The sequence below is a fragment of the Pleurodeles waltl genome, chromosome 5, assembly GCF_031143425.1.
Source record: "Pleurodeles waltl isolate 20211129_DDA chromosome 5, aPleWal1.hap1.20221129, whole genome shotgun sequence".
Classification (NCBI taxonomy): domain Eukaryota; kingdom Metazoa; phylum Chordata; class Amphibia; order Caudata; family Salamandridae; genus Pleurodeles; species Pleurodeles waltl.
This window is the reverse complement of record NC_090444.1, coordinates 759,172,148-759,186,730: the sequence shown is the minus strand read 5'-3', so window position 1 is coordinate 759,186,730 and position 14,583 is coordinate 759,172,148.

Sequence of the window (14,583 nt, the reverse complement as noted above, 5' to 3'; positions counted from 1 at the left end):
TCTTCCTCGCCTAACAAGCCAGGAAGACTCTCCCAGGGTTGGGCTGAGTCTCCTGGGCGTGTGGGCTGGGGGGGGGTTGTGTGAGAAACTGGGGCTGATTGCAGAGGCCCCATAACTTTTTGCCCCCATTTTCCACTTTATGCTGGTGTTTTCCTGACTCTGATGGTGCCCTGGGTACTGCTAACCAGTCCCAGGGCCTGTGCTCTGTGTAAAATGGATATGCAAATTAGGCTAATTATAATTGGCTAAGTAAACCTACCTATAAGTCCCTAGTATATGGTAGGGCATGTAGGTTTAGGGACCACAGCATAGGTGGTGCACACCTAGGTGCATTGCTGAGGTGCCCAGTGTCATTTTAAAAGCAAGCCTGCCTTGCTGGCTGCTTTTAAATTAAAGTTATATGCAAATTCGACTTTGGAATTAAAGGTACTTCCAAAGTCTTAAACTACCTTATTTTTACATATAAGTCACCCCTAAGGTGTGCCCTATGTGCCCCTAGGGCTGGGTGCCATGTAACTATAAGCAGGGACTTTATAAAAATAGATTTATAAGCCCTGGTGAGGTAAAAACAGCCAAATTCGTTTTTCCCTCATTGAAGTAAATGGCCTTCATAGGCTAGAATGGGCAGACTTTATTTAAAATTTTAAAGTCTCCTTAAATGTTACATACCAAGAATTTGGTATCAAATTGATTGTTATAATAAATCCCACAACCTCCAGTTGTTGGATTTAATATAACTAGTGCAGGTAAAAAGTTTAGACTTTACCTAAAAAGTTGCCAATTTCAGCTCTGCATTGTTTTTGCTGCTGTGCTCTGATTGGCCAGCCTGCAGCAGCTTCTGCCAGGCTACTTTAATGAGGTGTGAAGTGGCCTGACTTCACACAAAGGAATGTGCTTGGGGGAGAGAATCTCCCCTCAGCAGATGGGGAAGCAGGAAGGGGGAGGGCTGCCAAACTGGTCTTCAAAGGCAGAGAAGGACATCTGGAGCACCCAGCAACACCCCCACATCCTGCAACCCCAGACAGCTAGGTGCCCCCTTGATTAGATTAGGAGAGGGCAGGAGAGGGGTGTGTTTATGATTTTTAGCCACACCAGTGGGTGGGCTCAGCCAGATCTCTCCTCTAAAAATCAGATTCATCCATTTTGGATTTTTAGAGACTGTTGCCTTCTGGGATGGATTTTTGCCACACTTCCCAGGAAGTGGTCATCACAGGGGGACGACCCTGTCCCTGATTGGAGGACCAGGGCCCCCCTGCTTTTCACCCAGGAGCAAGGATAAAACTGGCAGACCTGCACCCACGCCTCAGATCCCCACCAAATTTCAAGAAGAAAGAACTACAAGGAGAAGAAGGACTGCCCTGCTGGACCCCTGGCCTGCACCTGGACCCTGCACTCAGAAAGACTGCACCAGCTGCACACTTGGGCTTCACCACAAGAAGGACTTTGCCTGGCTTCCACTGGTTCAAGGAGGGACTCCCTGTTTGCTACAGGTGAAAAATTGCTAACCAGAGTCCCCTGCACCAACTCCTGAAAAAGTGACCAGCTGACCACTGCCCAGTGGCCAAAAAGGAGTTTGCGCCAGGTGCACTCTGGGAGTTGAAGTCCGCACTTCCCAAGGACCATCACAGAACTTCTGGACCCTTGGGGTGAGCTGTGGACCCCAAAAGAACCTTAAAAGAACATCTGGGTGAAGCCCCAGAAGTTTGGAAAAGATTGGAGAAATTTTAGAAAAAAGCTCCATAAAGTGACCGACTCGACGCGGAAATTCTAGCCGGCTTGCCTCAACCGCGACCCGGCCTGACTTCGTGGTTCGTCCCGGTCAAGAAAAACATCCGAAAAAAAAGACTAAGTCCGAACGTAAAAAGTTGACCGGGACCTTCCAGCCATCGTATCCGAGAAGGGCTCCACGGACGTCGGATCAAGATCCAGGTTTACCCCGGTCGAAGGATTTTCATCTCGAAAAAACGACTAAGTCCGAATGTAGAAATCACCACCGAGGAAACCGACTTCGCGTATCCGGACAAGGGCTCCAGGAGGTCGGATCCAACTGGCAGGTTCGTCCCGGTGAAGAAAAACTTCAAAATAAAGACTAAGTCAGAAGGTAACTTTTTAACCGAGGCTTCCCGCGACCTGTAGCCGAGCAGGGCTCCATCGCGGTCGGCCTGAAAGTTTGACTTTGTCCCGGTCCTGGTGCAACCAGATGACCCGATTGGCGCTTTTCGTTTCTGAGCGCTAGAAAATAATAATACTTTAAAAATTCATATCTCCGGTTCCCCTGAACCGATTTTAATCGTTTTTGTGTCATTTTAAAGATAAAAATATAAGCTATTTTTATAAATTGGTTTTGGATTTTTAAACTGTTTCCTGTGTTTTATTTAATTACTGTTTTGTGATATTTGAATGCTTTACACTTTGTCTCCTAAGTTAAGCCTTGACGCTCGATGCCAAGCTACCAAGGGTAGAGCTGGGATTAATTTACTGAGACCTAACTGTACTTTTGTGGAGGTTTGTGGCTTGTTGCTAGGTGTAGGTACCTACCTGCCCTACCAATAACCCATTTTCCAACACCCAGAAAGGGGAACACAGTCTCTCTTGAAATTACCTCCCTTTAATGGTTATCATTCCAACTTTTGCCTCCCACACACCATGACATGACTTTTGGTGATGTTTATATCCAGATAAGCTCATCCATAATCTTAACAAACAGATCCACTAGGCCTCTTAAAAACATTCGGGGTGTGAGAGTAACACAGCATCATCTGCATATAAAAGAGATGGAACAAATGCAGATTTAACTTTAGGCATGTCCTTCCCATTAGCTACCAAGAAATTATTCAGGTCATTAATATATAGTAAAAAGAAAAGATGGCCAGGACAGAGCCTACCCCCTTAGGAGGCAGAAGGTGTCTGTGCAATCGACTTTCAAACCATACCTAACAGAAGCAGAAATATCCATATGTAGAGCATGTAAGAAATCAATCAGTGGCTGAGGCATTCCAAAATCTACTAAAATTCTTCACAATGTTGACCTACTGACCTGATCAAAGTGGCTACTGAAGTCCATGAACGCTAGATAAATGGATTTACAACGTATTTTTCCAAATCATCAGATTAAGGTTTAAACACTGCTCCAGTGTACCCCTACACTGTCTGAAACCATTCTGGACTAGACTAAGAATGTTATTAAGTTGGGCCCAGTCATCTGTTCTATGTTGGATGATATGACCCACCACTTTAATTACAGAATTTTGTAGGGAAAGAGGTCTACAGCAAAAGGGATCCTGCTTGGTTGTCTTCTTAAAAACAGGTACAATGGTAGCGGCTTTCCATGACTAAGGGATGCCAAATGATTTGTAGCATTTACAACATTGGTTAGCAAGGGAGCCCAGAAGGGAATGTTGCCTTATAAATGTCCATAGGGACCGCATCAGGACTGGGAGTCTAAGCTGAATGGCAGAGTATACTTCCTTGAACTCAAATGTGATGCCCAGTGGGAACATTGGTGCTTCCTCTGTGAAAACCAAAAGCTCCTCTGTTCCTAATGAGTAAATTTGTTTGAAGTGTGCCACACATTGATCAGGGGATTGTGTTTGTGCCTAAGCCATCATACATACCTTGGGATTGCTGTTTCCCTTTGAATATCTCCCAAAATCCATTGGCATTACCAGAATTACAAGTATGTATCAGGCGCTCCAAAGTCTCATCTTTAATGGTTTACTTCCTAACCCTATTGGCTTCCTATTGAAGGTGAGCATTGGTGGTTTCTCAGATGCTGTTGCTTATAAAGGGGGCCCTATTCTAGGCCTTGATTGCAAGTGCCTATAAAAAAAGCCCTAATAGGGAAATACTTATACCCTCCTCCTGTGGGTGCTGCCTGTTGGGACTATAGATCAGTCGCTAGACCAATGAAGGGTATTTGCAGTTAAATACCATGCAGTCTCTCCTCAAATGTTTAGTGGCAGTGCCCACCCACCCAACCCTTCTCACAAACAGTATGTCATTATATTTGCTTTTTTTTTAAATTGGTATTACTACACAACCAGCGGCAAACTTTGTTTTTCAGCTGGGGGGTGGACTCCTTGGTATTAGAAGTTAGTTGTGGAGCCTCCATTAATATGCCGACATAAGGACAATAACCAGGGGGCAGAATTAAATTGGGCATAATACTGTCAACCTGCATAATCCCCTTTTTACACCCCTTTAGCCCCTGGCAACACTATGTTCCTACCCCACTCCCAATAACTGAGCAACATTATTACTGTCAAGTAAGTTGGTAACGAAAGAATATTAGTATCAACTTGAGAAGTACATTGGCTGTACAAGCAGTATTTGTGGCAGACATTTGCCCAGCGCCTACAGAGTTACCAGAGAGGCTAGTTGGGCTATACCAACGGGGCAATAGTAGTGGGTCCAAATGACTTAGGGCCTGGTTTAGAGTTTGGCGGAGGGGGCTACTTGGTCACAAACGTGATCGATATTCCATCCTCCCTATTATGATCCTATTATAGCCTATGGAGATCATAATATGGCAGATGGGACTGCCACATTTGTGATGGAGTAAATAATTCCTCCAAGCTCGAAATCAGGCTCATAGATAAGTTTAGGTTTTGCAGTCTGTCCACCAGAGGGGTGACACACTGGGCTGTAACAGACTTAAATTTGCCCAAAATAGTATCCCAATCTAGAGATGGCACATACCCGACACCTTGTTGAGCCCTATGTAAATCCTGCTTCTTCAGACAGCGGATATAAGGTCTGCCGTTAATATTTCAGTTGGTGCTTTTTTTCACTAATGGGACATAATCACTCCCATTCAATTCATCTGGACCACCTTTCTCTGGTAATGCCTCGAAATTGGTCAGTTGCATATTAGAAGAGACTATTGTGCCCGGAGAACCAACAGAAGATGGAGGGCTTGACTGGATTGATAAGTTGGGGGGGTGGGGTTAAGGCCAACCCCTCTATCTACGAACAGCCATCTATCAATAAGATCACACTCACTGTATGGTCTAAATAGGAGTCCAGTGTAGTACCATTAGTTGTCTTATTGGCAGTATCCTTGTTCCCGTGCAATTTCCGATTACCCATGCTACTTAGATATGGTGAGTCCTGGCTAATATGCTTAAGTGCTGGCAACAAAAGTGATAAAACTTCAAGTGTTCCTGCACAAGACCAGTCACCTCCAGGATGAAGGTATTCACCATCATTCCCAAAATTAAAACTAAGAGGGGTGGCCCAGTTCATCCTCTTCCAGGTGATCATGGGTTCAGGACAGGCCCTCCCTTGCCCCTGCTTTGCCCAGGCACAGCCTGTGCACGTCCCGCGCTGCAGGAGCAGCTTACGCACTATATGGCTCTTTTCAGGATCAGGTGGCAGCAGTTTGCAGGAACCTCCTCCTCGGACCGGGAAAGCTGGGACACATAGTCCCTCTCCAGAGATGCTGGTCCTGATACTGGTAACAACAAATTACTTTATTTTTACGTGGCCTAGCTGTATTTCGCATTTACATATTAATATCCATTTCCGCTTCACGTTTAGATCATTATTTGTGACGATTTTGACTAGGTTTAGTATTAATGAAAGTGATATGTAGAATACTATATTCCTGCAACACGTTATATTTCTATTAGATTGTTCTCCAAATAAAGTCAAGCTGGCACAATCCACACCCTTGCTGGTCTTTGCATCAACGATACGCTCTATGGATGATACTTCGGTATTCATATGCAACCCACACCTGGCTGTTGTAAGGAATAACCATGCCAAAATATTTACATACAAGGATTTCTTTAAAATGTAATAACCCTCTTTGAGCCAAGGGTAACAAATACAAAATTTGACATTTCTCCGACTTTTCACGTCCTTGCATGTGTGGTTCATTCTACAACACAGATACAAAGGCTCAAACATCGTAAATGCTATTTTGTGCAAATGTTGGTAAAGCTTAATTTTGCTTACCACAAGGCAGAGACACTTGCACTACAATGCAAGTTTGTCTTTGTTGGCACATGGCAATATAAAGTAAACCACCAAAAGATCAAAACACAACAACCACTTAGCAGATATGGACAGTTCTGCACTCTCAAGTTCAGGAAACACAGCATATAAATGTTCATTGCTATACTATGCTGCAAATGTATTTTATAAAGTCGCCCTTCGATGAAGAAAATATTAGAATGAACTCTAAAACAATTATTTCAAAATTTTCAAAGATGTGCATCAGATTTTTAATATATTTAATTGCACTTATATATGGAAAAACTTAGTTTCAGCTTGTGCAAATTACCATTCAACTATACGGCTTGAAACGTTGTTGAAAAATGTGATTATGTGAACAGTATTTATTAATCATTATTCAGGTATGTTTATGCTATAGTTTTTATAAATGATACTTCCATAACCATTTTGTATTCACTGAATCTATGAAAAATATGTATACTCATTTAAATCAAGTGTGCATTCATGTCTGTATTCATTTGGCTCTTTGTTGCTGTTTGATAAAAGGGCCTTAGAAGACATGTTACCAAGGATTGAGAGAGCAGTGGGGAGATGGTAATTGAACTTCCTTTCAAATTCCTGAGCATGGGAGAAACCCAAGGACTAACACAAGCAACTTGAAAGGACGAAAGTGTAAATTAAAAGTATGTTTTATAACTTTGTTGTTTCAATGGAACGTTTTGGCAGTGATGTCAGTCTTTCGAAGATGCGAAGATTTAAGTGTTGCGAAGATTGATGTCCCCTGCTCCACCATTGTGGTCAAGTGCTCCTTGGAGTCCAGGTCCTGCTCCTGTAGTCATTGCAGCCTTCAGTTTCCAGACCAGTTGTCCTTAGTTCTGTGCTTATGATCATACGACCATTTCTTGCATTCCACTGCAGTCCTTCTGGTTGGTTTTTGAGTATGCGTTTTGTTCACAACTGCTTGCCATAAACCATCCTTCTTAGATAAGTGTAATTTGGAAGTGACAAAGAAATTTTCTCTTGCTTTGTCACCTTGGTTTTCTTCTTCTGTAAAATTGTTTTAGGTCGAGCATAGTAGCGCAAGCACTTCTTTTCCAACGTGTTGGTATCTATTTGGACATTTTGTCCTCACTCTGCTGACAAAACTTTGCAACTTGTGTACTGTAGCTCTCTTTGGGAGGTTTGCCTTGGAAAACTTTTCAGTTACTTGACAACTGAGGTCCGTCCAGAGGTGAAATCTGATGCTTGGCATGCAGAGGAGGCATCAGAATAAATGTGTTATGTCACTTGGTCTTTAGATATGAGACTTGGCACACGCACAGTGCCAATGGGTCACTTGATACTCTGCGAATAGAACGGACCTATGTAGAGGGGCGAACACTGGTCCAATATGTGTGTGGACTCTGGCAGTGTTTACCAACATAGTGCTTACATTTTGTAACTGTGGCCACCGGACTTGTGTTCATGTAAAGAGATAACTATAGGAGATTCATAGTCATGATATTTTGTTTCAGCAAAAGTTTTAAGAGTTTAAGATTCAGCATATTCTGGCAAACAACATGGAGCCCTTAACAGACCTTTAAGCAGCCCCTCTTAACTTGTTTTCTCAGTTGCCAGGGGAGGAGGACTTGTTGAGTCCATCTGTTGGAGTCACAATTAGCCATAAATGGAGCGAGGTTACACATGTTCAACCTTTACAAAGCCCTGCCTTGATGCTGTATTTTACTTTAAGAAATACACGTATTTTGATTTCGGAGTTTCCTGAGGGAATTAAACCCTATGTATTTTGTTCTTAAATAATTTTCTATAAAAAAAATTCCAGCTCCTGTTCTTTCATCGTTAAATTAGCAATGTTCTTCCTTTCTGCAACATTTTCTGTATTAACCGGGGATATATATATATATATATATATATATATATATATATAGAGAGAGAGAGAGAGAGAGAGCGATATTTGTGTGAGCTAGTTTCAAAGTTATTTTTCTCAAATCAGAAATTACACCTACCGGAACCTGACAACGTCCCTGTATAATTGTGTATTTTATTCTAAGAGGAGATAAGGATATTCTTCAGATATATTGACCTGAACAATATCTATGGAGTACACAAATACCCAAAGGTGTCCTGGCACTGATGGACGAGGCAAAATAATCAAATAATAAAAACTAAAATGGTTCATCTGAGCTAATGACATTAACTGCCTTTAGAGTCAGTAGTTACCTCCTATGTGGAAGTTCCTGATTATGGACTGTTTTTAAGCTCTTCACCATTTGTTATCAGACACCACCCCGTTCTCTTAACGCTTTGGTGCAGTTCTCAACATACCACATGCTGTGTTTTAATGCATGATGTGTTTATGTGTGCCTTCTGTTTGCATTCCACCTTCCACGGGCAGGATGTTGTTAGATTTCCTTACTGAGCTCGTTTCACCCTTGTTTCCTATGTGAATATTTTGTGACATCCCGACGTAGACACAAATTTAACCTATCTACAGTCTGCTTTGGAAGCGCACCTTACCAGTAACTCCTATAATGTCCAACACATGGATACATCTTAGGACTCCGTATGTCATCTGGTGGGGTTGATCTCTCTCCCTTCATAGGACCCCCACATCCACATCAACCAAAAGCCCTCGTACATCCTAAAGATAACCATAATAATTGAATGTGTAACGGGGGCTCCATTACTTAGTGCTATGGCACTGGATCAATGCTATTTCTATCTGACCAGAGTCCTCATTGGGATGAGTATGTTAAATGAAGCAGGCATGGAAAAATGCTTTTAAGACAGTGCATTCACAGAGCACACACGGTCCCTAGCATCCACTGTTGGTCGTTGGCTCCTATTTTTAATTGCAGTTTAAAAAAAGAACTAGTCAATGCTCAAAGGCGGTGGCAATGCCTCAGTCGAACGTTTGTTGGCTCATATAAGACAGTGATTGTCACTCTCTGTGTAGTAAGGTTCTGTTTCTTAACTCTTCTGATAAAAGCTCATATGTCCATGATGACTACATGGACCTTGTAAAGACCTGGGAAATAATTATGCTGGTGGAAATATGGCAGTGTACAAGTGAGCTAACTCACAATGTTATTGGAAACTAGAATACAGGATTTTTTGCTGGACTACCTTACTACAAGATCGAAAAAGGATCGGGGAGAGTCTTTTCTACATTAAAAGACCAAGGTAATTGCGGTGTATGTTCACCTTGCTCGACCTACTACAGTATGAGGGGAAATCACACATGAATGCCTCCGCAGTTGTGAATCTGGTAAAGGAGGCAAAACGATCTAAAGGGCAAAATTCAAATTTTGTCTTGTATGGTATCAAATCTGTTTTGATTTGTCTCTTGGTGTAACCACTTTACCTCCACCCCTTTCCCTTTTGGAAAAGGTGTGACTTCGTCATTTTTCAAAACGTTTTACAGTGCCCAGACCCACACTAGAATGCAGCTTGGTCTATGGAAGTTAATAAATCTCAGTGACGGTTTCTGTCAAATGATGTACAAAAACCAAAGTTAGGGTTGAGTTGACAAAGAATCATTAAAGGGTATGAAAGCGAAGAGCTGCCTTCCCTTATGTCTATGCATCGAGCTGCTTCTCACTAAGTTTATATCGAAGGTGAATGGAAGTGCTTCAGTTGCATTGGGTCTTGTGTGATGCAAATCAAAGTTGTGTCATGAAATTGTGATTTTATATATGCAATTAAGATTTGTGTCACGTTAGAGATTGCAACAGCAAAACGACTTTGTGTCATGCTACTTCTGGGTAGACCTTGTGTCGTGGAGAATCGAATAGTAAATATGGCACTTCATGAGGTAAATCAGCGTAGCACAACGATATCACAATGGTGCACCGAGAATCTTAGTAAATCTGGCTCTAAGTATTAGTTGGCCACATTCCGAAATCTGGCATAAAGTCCCTTTTGCACACAAAGTGGGCTTCCAATGCAGATGCACTTTTTTGCAGGTTTATGTAGCGCAAACTCGGCATGGGGCTTTGGACCACTTTACATGTGCACCCTTTGCATTACAAAATGTCTGATTTTTTTTGTTTTAGGCATGGACCTAGGAAATTATTTACTCAGAATCGCAGGATGTTGAGCCGACGCTGGGTCTCCAACCTTGTTCCCCTGTTCCGAAGAAAGAATCCCTGACCGTAATCCGACACTCAACAGATGGCTTCCGAATGAATCAACAACGGGTCATAATCAGGACTGGGAATCATTCTATATGGTAGCACCTAAAAAATAATAATTAAACATCTATTTTAATAAGGGGACTCTAATCTTCAAACCAACACATCAATTATTTGAATAGGAGTAATCACTCACCCAGTAGTTCAAATTATAGATTATCATTTCTTGATAGAGTTGTCTTCCTAATAGAGACATAAATTCTATGAGCAATCATTGTTCCTTAATCTAATATTTCAAAAAATATATATAACGCACTGTGTAGAAGTACTTACAATATTAATGATTCTGCACAGTAAATCTTATTGAACGATGCCTCAAATTAGGTTCTTCACCAGGATTATAATCTCTCCCTTAATTCCTTTATCTCCTCAATAGAAAGTGTACTGGCAATACTGGCGGCTGATTTTCAATTCAAAGCTTCTAAAAAATAAATAGTCAAAAATATATATAAAGTTTAGAATTCCGAAAATCCCGGCATTCAATCCTTCATGTTAATTCCATCACCAATTTACTTTCTTCCAGCATGTTGTCCCGCACAGCGGAGGAAATCAAATTGTACCCTCCCGTCTGCGTCTAACGGGAGGGTTCAAATAAAGCCTGCATACGTATGCCTAATCACGTCAAGTGTTTCCTTTCAGGTCCGCCTCTAGGTGAAACAACATAATTTCACAAAACCTTATCAGGCAATAGCCTGTCCCCTTTCTGGTCCGAAGGGGCAAGCCTCTACCAAACACCTATGTGCTTCCACTGTAATTCAAATAAAGAGGTGTTTCCTTTCTAGTCCGCCTATGGGCAGAACATCATCATATTGAGTACAACCAATCCCTTTTCTGTTCCATGGGTGCGTTTTATTCACCTATCTGCTCCAACAACAGGAGCAATCACTCATCATTCACGGCATTTGTAGATAACTTATACCTGGACCGTAAAACAGCCTCAACTCCATTAGCCACTATACTGCCGGCATGATGAGTAGAGGCTCTCCCCAATAATATTGACATCCCATGTTTTACACAATAAATGTCATAAGAATTTTTTTAAAATAAAAAAACAAAACAAATGACACACCGATTGTGATCTTTACACTAGGAGACCTGGAAACCACTGCCAGGGCTCCAGAATATACATTCTAAGGTCAGACAATGATGGAAGGCAGCAGTCCCAACCCTCCTGGGACCTCCGAGGAAGAGCTGAAGATAAGTGTGTGAGTTTTTTAAAGCGAATGTTTGGTCCATGCATGCGTGTATATTTGCAATATTTGACAATGAGTGCTGTGAATGGATTGTGTGTGCGTGTGTGTGTGTGTGCATGCATGCGTGCGGGCATGGGTGTGTGATTGAATGAATGAGTGTGAGTGTGCATGTGTGTCCCGCCCCTCTCCCTCCTAAATTTACCGGCCACCACTGGTAACGAGGTAGGCAAAATTTGAAAGTGAAATGGGACAATGTGATTAAGCAGGAATGAAAGAGTATGGGTATCTATATGCCAGCGAACAGTTTCATTGGTCATTATTGGGCAATAGGGGATGATTAGGAAATCCTAAATTGGAGTAACCTTCAATGCTTTATTTGGTTGTCTCATTAGCAGGTTAACACAGCAGTCTGATCGATTTCAAGTGTTCAATATAGACAGAAAGGTCAAGAATTATACCCTGAGACATCAAGGGAAATCATAATGATCTAAGCCTTCTTTTTTAACTCTTTAGTTAGCTAGATAGGCTGAGCAAAGTGTACCTCCCAGGATAGACCTATAGTCATTTGTTTCAGATCATAGTGGTTATTTCCTCCTTCCTTCTCAGGATTCTGTTCATTAGAACCTCCCTCTGACCTCACCTCTTCAGTCTATCATCATATATGATATTCCTGTTGCTAGACCTGACAGCCTTAGGGTGGTCTTCCCCAACTTTGTGCCTGCCTCCCTCCATTTTTCTGATTGTTTTGCTGGGTTTAGGACTCTGCACACTTTACCACTTCTGACCAGTGCTTGTTCTCTCTCCCTTAAACATGGCAACATGAGCTCCTACCCAATTATTACATTTAATTTACCAGTAAGTCCATAGTAAAGTGCAATGGAGGTGCCCAGGTGCCTGTAAATTAAACACTACTAGAGGGCCTGCAGGACTGATTGTGCCATCCACATGAGTAGCCCATTAACCATGTCTCAGGCCTGCCATTGCAAGGCCTGTGAGAGCAGTTTCACTTCCACTTCGACTTGACATTTAAAAATGACTTACCAAGCCATAAATTCCCTTTATCTTACCTATAGGTCACCCCTAAGGTATGCCGTAGATAACCTATAGGGCAGGGTGCTAAATAAGTAAAAGGCAGGTCTTGTACTGATAAGTTTTACGTGTCCTGATAGTGAAAAACCTCCAAAGTCGTTTTTCACTACTGTGAAGCCTGCTTCTCTCATAGGCCAGCATTAGAGATTCCCTTATATGCTTGTAAGTGGTAATTTCTGATCTGAGAGGAATGGTCTTGTCATATTTGGTATGATTGGAATGGTAGTGAGAAATCCTACTTACTGGTGAATTTAGATTTTACATTACTATTTCGGAAATGCCACTTTTAGAAAGTAGGCATTTCTCTGCACTTACTGTCATCTGAGCCTTACAGCTTATCTCCAATCCATGTCTGGTCTGTGCTGGTTGACAGCTCCCCTTGTGCATTCCACCCAGATAGATATAAACACAGGACACTGAGCTGCATTCATCTACATACAGTTGGGTTTCCCTGGGCAGGAAGGGTGGAGGGGCGCTCTCATATACTTCAAAGACCAGTGGCCTGCCCTCACACAAAGGACTGACAACCCCCATTCCCCAAGGGCTCCTAGCAGACAGGACTGGGTTAAAAGGAGGATTTGTGTACTGCAAAACCAGTCACTTTGGTGTATATGCTGGGTCTGTGACCCCCACCAAATCAGACACTTCTAGACCTACAACTGAACTCTATCAGAGGGTCTGCCTGGCTGCCCAAAGGACTCATTTGGACTGCTTTTCTGAAAGGACTGCTGGCCTGCTTGTTGCCTTGCTGATTGCAGACCCCCAACTCTGCTGGAAGGACTCTGCCTTCCTCCTCAAGTGCTCTCCAAGGGCTTGGATTGAGCTTGGCTCCTATTCTGAGGTCTCAGGGCCATCAAAGACTTCACCTAAAGGAATAAAATTCAGCATGCCAGGAAATCGATGCAACGTCTGTCAGAGCAAGGCAGCGCCTGCGTCATGGCTGAAAAATCACAGCATCGCCTGCCGGATCAATGCAGTGCCTGTTGCCTCTGCTCAACGCATCCTGGGGTTTCCATGCATCATCCATGGGCATCAAAATATCCTTGCATTGCAGTGAGGAACCAAGGCAGCACTTCTGAAAACCGATGCATCGCCTTGCATCGTGGAAAGAAACAACACACCGCCTTGTCAAAAAAATGGACGCATCCTAGGTACTGTGTGTTAAAAGGATATAACCATTGATTCTTAAGGCTTGAGACATTAAAATCTTCAAAAAGTGATATCTTGGCTTGAGCATATTAGATTTTGTCATTTGGTCTTATTTTATTCAGATAATAAATATTATCTATTTCCTTAAACTGGTGTGGAGTACGTTTTGTGGTGTTTTCACTTTGTAACTATATAAGGTATTGCACAAAAACTTTGCACATTGCCTTCTAAGTTAAACCTGCCTGCTCTATGCCAAGCTACCAGAGGGTGAGCACAAGATAAATTAGGTTGGATTATGAGTTACCCTGACTAGGATCATGGTCCCAACTTGAACAGGGGGCATAGCTCTGCCAACTAGAGATCCAATTTTTAGCACCTGTCAACATTTCTTATCAGGTTTTTTAGAAACTCCCCTCTCACTGTTGTTCTTACTTCATTTTGCTCTTCCAACACAACCAATTTATTTTATTTTGTAGTCAATTTTAATGTTTTGCCAGATGCAATATAAGCTGAATTCCTGCAATTTTGAGTGATCATAAATAGCTAACAGTCAGCCCTGCAGCCAAATAAAAAGAACTAAGCATGGTGTGTTGTATTTCAGTAGCAACAGTCAGTAACACCTTTGGAAACATTACGTTCAAGAATTTACTTCTGTAAAATCCACAGGATAACTCCAAAGGAAGCAACATGTTGAAAATGGGATGAAAGCAAGAACACTCCTAACAAGGACACCAGGACAAGTAGGGTGAAGCACCAATGTCCCTGCAAAGTAGGAGTTGAGGAGATGACAGACATGCATAATTGAGGCCCATCTTTTGATATAATAAAGAAAGGAAGTCCATGCCTTCTTAAAGAGGGTCACTTTGACCAACGGTAGCTGACAGTTTTTCCATAGCATGTAAATACTACATTTTAAACCACTATAAAAATATTCTTGAATATCTGAAGTGATATACTTCTGGGCAGTCATTAGCATAGAAACTAATAAAATCTGGGAGACT